The 6988-nt window shown below is 51.0% G+C and overlaps 1 long non-coding RNA gene across 2 annotated transcripts; it reads right to left on the minus strand.

Moving 5' to 3' along the window:
• Positions 1-254: 254 nt before the first annotated feature.
• LOC115353295 lies at positions 255-6301 on the minus strand. Of its 2 annotated transcripts, XR_003927534.2 has the most exons (6): positions 5444-6301; positions 871-1083; positions 727-782; positions 602-642; positions 471-517; positions 255-348 (listed from the first exon to the last, which is right to left on the minus strand). It is a non-coding gene; the product is annotated as an uncharacterized LOC115353295 (long non-coding RNA). The 2 variants fall into 2 exon arrangements; XR_005930888.1 differs by lacking the exons at positions 255-348; positions 471-517; positions 602-642; positions 727-782; positions 871-1083 and adding exons at positions 4812-4921; positions 5000-5055; positions 5144-5207; positions 5303-5355.
• Between the last annotated feature and the right edge of the window lie 687 nt (positions 6302-6988).

The following is a 6988-nucleotide window of genomic DNA, read 5'->3' on the forward strand; positions in this document are numbered from 1 at the left end:
GACAGCCAAGGAAAGGCGAAGGCATAAGAAGACAGACTACACAAACTACACACCACCACAGACACAGGCTGGAACTGCCCTGCCCGGCACACACTGGTTTCAATGCTGAAAAAGCAACCTGCTCCCTTTGTCTGCCCAAACAGGACTGCCCCTGGACAGCCCTGCCCTCCTACTCTAACTTTAAAACCCCTCCCTGCAATTCCCAGCTGTGTCCCTCCCTCCCAGCCTCTCCCAAACCCAGGTGCCTCAACTTAACTTTCAGAGGGCCAAGGCTACGAGTGCATCCTCCACAAAAATCACATGGGCTAACTGGGATGATCCGGCAGCCACCAGGTTCCTCTTCATCATCTGCAGTGAAGACAAAAAAAAAAAGCAACAAAATCAGAAGAGGCATTAAGTAACCCATCAGCCAACACCAACTACTTTCCCAACCCCCCACTTAATCACACACACCAGAGTGTTATGCTTACCCGCTCATTCCAGAGTCACACCCTGCAGCCATCATCTCTCATGGTACCTAAGGCAGCAAGAAACACAAATTGGCATAGAAGTCGTGAGAGGTCACCAGCCCCACACTCCTCCTCCCTAAGCCACAGCTCACCTTAAACGCTCATCCCATTCCAAAGGTGGCCCACACAGCGCCTGCAAAACAAAAGGTAAACGCTTAACCAAGCAACCGCCTAATACTTAGATATTCAACACCAACCCAGCCAACAACCACCTCACCTTATCACACTGCTCATCGGCCTGCGGCTTCACCCCTCCAAGGCTGCGTGTGCCACCTGCAAAAACCAAAGCAGAAAATACATGCCGAGAGGTTGCTTGAAACCTCAGCCTGCCCAGACCGATTCCCAACTTACTCTTCTTTACCTTGGCCGCTCGACCACCCCGCTCTGTCATCAAGAGCTTGCCACGTCAAGGCATGCGTACCGCCTGCAAAAAAAACAAACAACAAGGGATGCTTCCAACTTTGCCAACAATACGACACCTCCAAAGGAACAGTTCCTTTAACCCAGTAGTCGCAGCTCACCTTGCCCGAGTCACCTCCAGTACCGATGGCCCGCTTCGCTCCTTGCTTTGCGCCTTCAGAATAAAAGAAAAAAAGAACCCTATAAGCTAGTCATAGAGCCACCGGCCACATCTTCCCTCTGACTCCACTCACGGACCCACCTTCTTACGCTGCTGCCCCTCCCCTCCTCCGTCGCTCTGTGGCACGCAACTTGTCCCTCTGCGTCTGAAAAAAACCATATTGAACGAGTCACCAAGATGCAGAGCAAGAGCTTAACAATTCCAGAGGTCTTGATTCCATCTAGGAAGACCATCTGGAGTCCAACTACAGCCTGCCATCTTAGAAAAACAAAAACAAAAAAAAAAAAGAAAAAGACCAAGCTTTAGGCGCATCACATGCAAGACTTAACACCTTAGAGACTCAAATCTGCTTCATCACCCCTCAACAGCCCATGCCACACAGCTCCAATCATCTCTGTAAAACACTATCAATGTGGCTGTTCACAGAGCCCACCGATGGCTACCAGAGCCCAGATAACTGTACAACCCTCGCCTAAAGAATTAAGTCAAATCAACATTTCACCCATAGACTCTTATTGCTGTTCCACCTACCCCTGACTCTACATCCCCGGGCAGAGCAGCTCCAAGCCAAACACACCCGTGCACACAAAACACACAAACACAGAACACTACCAACAAGCCGACTCAAAGACAAAGAAAACTCTCAGCAAGAACAATGACTCCCGGACAGGAGGTGCCATCCGGCAAGATGACCTACAGCGTCCAAAACCACAAAGCGAGGAGGCTCTGCGACAGCCTCAAAGGAGAAGAGGCACAAGTAACGGCCCGTTACAAGACGGCACTGTCAAAACCAAGATGATGGATGCGTAAGAAGCCTGCCATCAAGACCTAGGAACATCAAGATCCAGGGAAGAACGCCCAGTCCAAGGCAACACGCGGCTAGAGAGCGGAGCTGCCAAAGCAGCCCGGAAGAGCGCCGCAAAAGAGAACCAGCGGGAAACTTCCGGCACCGATCCACGCTTCAGAGCTCCGAGCGCAAGAAGAGAGGCACCCGATTGGCACGGTGCCGATGAGTAAGGGCACTCCAGACCCTAGGGACGGCGCCCAAAGCGCATGCCGCGCTCCCTGAGCGCAAAGACTGACGATGGCTTTAAGAGCCAAGGAAGATCTAAGGCATAGAAGACAGACTACACAAACTACACACCACCACAGACACAGGCTGGAACTGCCCTGCCCGGCACACGCTGGTCTCATGCTGAAAAGCAACCCGCTCCCTTCTGCCCAAACAGGGCAAACTCCCTCCTGTCTGCCCAAACAGGACTGCTCCTGGACAGCCCTGCCCTCCTACTCTAACTTTAAAACCCCTCCCTGCAATTCCCAGCTGTGTCCCTCCCTCCCAGCCTCTCCCAAGCCCGGGTCCCTCAACTTAACTTTCAGAGGGCCAAGGCTACGAATCCGTCCTCCACAAAAATCACATGGGCTAACTGGGATGATCCGGCAGCCACCAGGTTCCTCTTCATCATCTGCAGTGAAGTCAAAAAAAAAAAAAACCACCAACCAAAAAAACCCAACAAAATCAGAAGAGGTAGGAAGTAACCCATCACCAACACCAACTACTTTCCCAACCCCCCGCTTAATCACACACACCAGAGTGTTATGCTTACCCACTCATTCCAGAGTCGGACCCTGCAGCCATCATCACTCATGGTACCTGAGACAGCAAGACAAGAAAATGAGCACAGTGCCTGCAAAATCAAAGATAATTGCTTAACCAAGCAACCATGTAGTATTTGATATTCAACACCAACCCAGCCAACAACCACCTCACCTTCTCAAACTCCTCATTGGCCTGCGGCATGGCTCCTCTGAGGCTGTGTGCACCACCTGCAAAAACCAAAGCAGAAGACGCATGCTGAGACACCGCCTAAAACCTCAGCCTGCCCAGACCAATTCCCAACTTACTCTTCTTTACCTTGGCCGCTCGACCACCCCGCTCTGTCATCAAGAGCTTGCCACGTCAAGGCATGCGTACCGCCTGCAGAAAAACAAACAACAAGGGATGCTTCCAACTTCACCAACAATACGACACCTCCAAAGGAACAGTTCCTTTAACCCAGTAGTTGCAGCTCACCTTGCCCGAGTCACCTCCAGTACTGATGGTCCGCTTCGCTCCTTGCTTTGTACCTTCAAAATAAAAGAAAAAAAGAACCCTATCAGCTAGTCATAGAGCCACCGGCCACATATTCCCTCCGACTCCACTCACGGACCCACCTTCTTACGCTGCTCCCCTCCCCTCCTCCGTCGCTCTGTGGCACGCAACTTGTCCCTCTGCGTCTGAAAAAAAACCATATTGAACGAGTCACCAAGATGCACAGCAAGAGCTTAACAATTCCAGAGGTCTTGATTCCATCTAGGAAGACCATCTGGAGTCCAACTACAGCCTGCCATTAAAAAAAAGAGGGGCCAAACTTAGAGCCCATCACATGCAAGACTTAACACCTTCGAGATTCAAATCTGCCTCACTACCCCTCAACAGCCCCTGCCACACGGCTCAAATCATCTCCCTAAAACACTATCAGCACAGCTGTCCACACAGCCCGACTATGGCTACTCAATCCCAGATGAGTGTACAACCCTTGCCTAAATGATTAAGTCATATCAAGATTTCACCCGTAGGCTCCTATTGCTGTTCCACCTACCCCTGACTCTACATCCCCAGGCAGAGCAGCTCCAAGCCAAACACACCCGTGCACACAACACACACAACACAGAACGCTACCAACAAGGTGATTCAAAGAGAGAGAAAACTCTCAGCAAGAAGAATGACTCCCAGACAGCAGTCACCATTCGGCAAGATGACCTAGAATGTCTGAAGCAATGAGGCAAGGAGACTCTACAACAGCCCCAAAGAACACTTGTCAAAAGTCACAGCTTGTTATATGATAGCACTGTCAAAACCAAGACGATGGATGCTTAACAAGCCTGTCCTCAAGACCTAGGAACATCAAGATGCAGGGAAGAAGTCCCAGTCAAAGAAGACACAAGGCTAGAGAGCAGAGCCACCAAAGCGGCCTGGAAGAACATCTCAAAAGAGAATGGGCCAGAACAATGCTGACACCGATCCACGCTTTAGAGGTCTGAACGCAAGAAAAGAAGCACCTGATTGGTACCATGCCAACAAGTACGGGCATTCAAGACCCTAGGAACACTGCCCAAAGCACATGCCACGGCTCCCTGAGCGCACAGAGCGGCAAGTACATCGAGACCTGAGGAAGGTCTAAGATGCAGAAGACAGACTACACAAAACTACACATCACCACAGACAGAAGCTAGAACTGCCCTGCCTGGCACACGCTAGTCTCGTGCTGAAAAGCAACCCGCTCCCTTCCCATGCCCAAAGGGCACTGCTCCTGGGCAGCCCTCTCTCCTACACTAACTTTAAAACCCCTCCCAGCAATTCCCAACTTTGTGCCTCCCTCCCAGCCTCTCCACAGGCCTGGTTCCTCAACTTAACTTTCAGAGGGCCGAGGGTCCGAATCCATCCTCAGCAAAACCCATACAAGGTAAACCAGGATGGTCCTCCAAGCAACACATACGTCTTCATCATCTGCAATAAAAAAAAACCCCAAACAACAGAACCAGAGAAAAGAGTAAGCATCACATTGGACAATGCCAGTTACTTGCCCAAGTCCCCACTTAATCGCACACACCACAGTATTACACTTACCCACACATTCCAGAGTCACACCCTGCGGCCGTCATCGCTCATCATACCTAACATACACCAAATTAGCATGGCACTCATGAGAAGTCACCGGCCTCATGCTCCTCCTCCCTAATCCACAGCTCACCTCAAACGCTCATCCAATTCCAAAGGTAGCCCACACAGCACCTACAAAAGAAAAAGGTAAATGTTTAACTAACCAGCCACTTCGCTATTCAACACCTACCCGGCCAACAACCACCTCACCTTCTCAGACTGCTCATCAGCCTGCAGCTTCGCCCCTCCGAGGCTGCGTGTGCCACCTGCAAAAACCAAAGCAGAAGACGCATGCTGAGACACCGCCTGAAACCTCAGCCCGCCCGCACTGATTCCCAGCTCCCACTCCTTTACCTCAGCCACTCACATGCCCTGCCTCTGCCATCGACACCTTGCCACATCAAAGCCTGTGTACCACCTGCAAAACACAAGTGACAAGGGATGCTTCCAACTCTGCTAACAATACAACATCTCCAAAGAAATGATTGCTTCAACCCATTACTCATTGCTCACCTTGCCCAAGTCACCTCCGGTGCTGATAGCCCACGTCGTTCCTTGCTTCACACCTTCAGAATAAAAGAAAAAAAGAACCCCTATGAGCTAATCATAGAGCCACCGGCCGCATCTTCCCTCCGACTCCACTCACAGACCCACCTCCTTACGGCACTCCGCTCCCCTCCTCCGTCGCTCTGGGGCACGCATCTTGTCTCTCCGCAACTGAAAAAAAAAACCATATTGAACGAGTCAGCCTGGATGCAGAGCAAGAGCTTAACAACTCCAGAGATCTTCATTCCATCTAGGAATACCAGTACTCCAGCTACAGCCAGCCATTTAAAAAAAAAAAAAACAAAACAAAAAAAAACAGGGCCAAACTTTAAGCCCATCACATGCAAGCCTCAACACCTTAGAGACTGATATCCGCTTCACCACCCCTCAACAGCCCATGCCGCATGGCTACAATCATTTCTGTAAAAAACTCTCGGTGTTGCTGTCCACGCAGCCCACCAATGCCTACTCGATCCCAGATGACTGTACAACCCTTGCCTAAACAATTAAGACAAATCAACATTTCACCCATAGACTCTTATCGCTGTTCCAACTACCCCTGACTCTACATCCCCGGGCAGAGCAGCTCCAAGCCAAACACACCTGTGCACAGACCAACATAACACAGAACACTACAGACAAGGTGACTCAAAGTGAGAGAAAACTCTCAGCAAGAAGAATGACTCCCGGACGGGAGGTGCTATCCAGCAAGACGACCTATAGTGTCCAAAATACTGAGGGAAGGAGGCTGTATGGCAGACCCCAAGGAGTCTAACGTAACAGCCTGTTACAAGACAGCACCGTCAAAACCAAGATGATGGATGTGCAAGAAGCCTGTCATCAAGACCTAAGAACATCAAGATGCGGGGAAGAACTCCCAGTCCGAGAAAATGGATGGCTAGAGAGCAGAGCTGCCGACACAGCCCAGAAGAATGCCGCAAGAGAGGACCGACTGGAATCTGCCGAAACCGATCCCGATCCCTGCTTTAGAGCTGCAAATGCAAGAAGCACTCCATTGGCACTGTGCCGATGAGTAAGGGCATTTGAGACCCTAGGGATGGCGCCTAAAGCGCATGCCATGCTCCCCTCGCGCAAAGCGCAATAAGGACATTGAGACCCGAGGAAGGTCTAAGGCACAGAAGACAGACTACACAAACTACACACCACCACAGACAGAGGCTGGAACTGCCCTGCCCACGCTGGTCTCGCACTGAAAAGCGACCCGCTCCCTTCGCCTGCCCAAAGGGGACTGCTCCTGGACAGCCCTCTTTCCTGTGCTAACTTTAAAACACCTCCCTGCAATTCCCAGCTTTGTCCCTTCCTCCCAGCCTCTCCCCAGCCCTGGTCCCTCAACGTAGCTTTCAGAGGGCCGTGGGTCTGAATCTATCCTCCACAAAAACCACATGGGCTAACTGGGATGTTCCTCAAGGTGACACATTGGTCTTGAATATCTGCAATGAAAAAAAACAAACAAAAACAAATCAGAAAAAGGAGTAAGCATCCTGCCGGCCAACGCCAACTACTTCCCCAACTCCCCCGCTCCTCACAAGGGCCACCGCATTACGCTTACACGCTCATTGCGGAGTCGGACCCTGCAGCCGTCGTCACTCATGGTACCTAAGGTACCACGACACACCAAATTAGCATGGCGCT

This window comes from Aquila chrysaetos, chromosome 19 (genome assembly GCF_900496995.4).
Source record: "Aquila chrysaetos chrysaetos chromosome 19, bAquChr1.4, whole genome shotgun sequence".
NCBI classification, from domain to species: Eukaryota; Metazoa; Chordata; class Aves; order Accipitriformes; family Accipitridae; genus Aquila; species Aquila chrysaetos.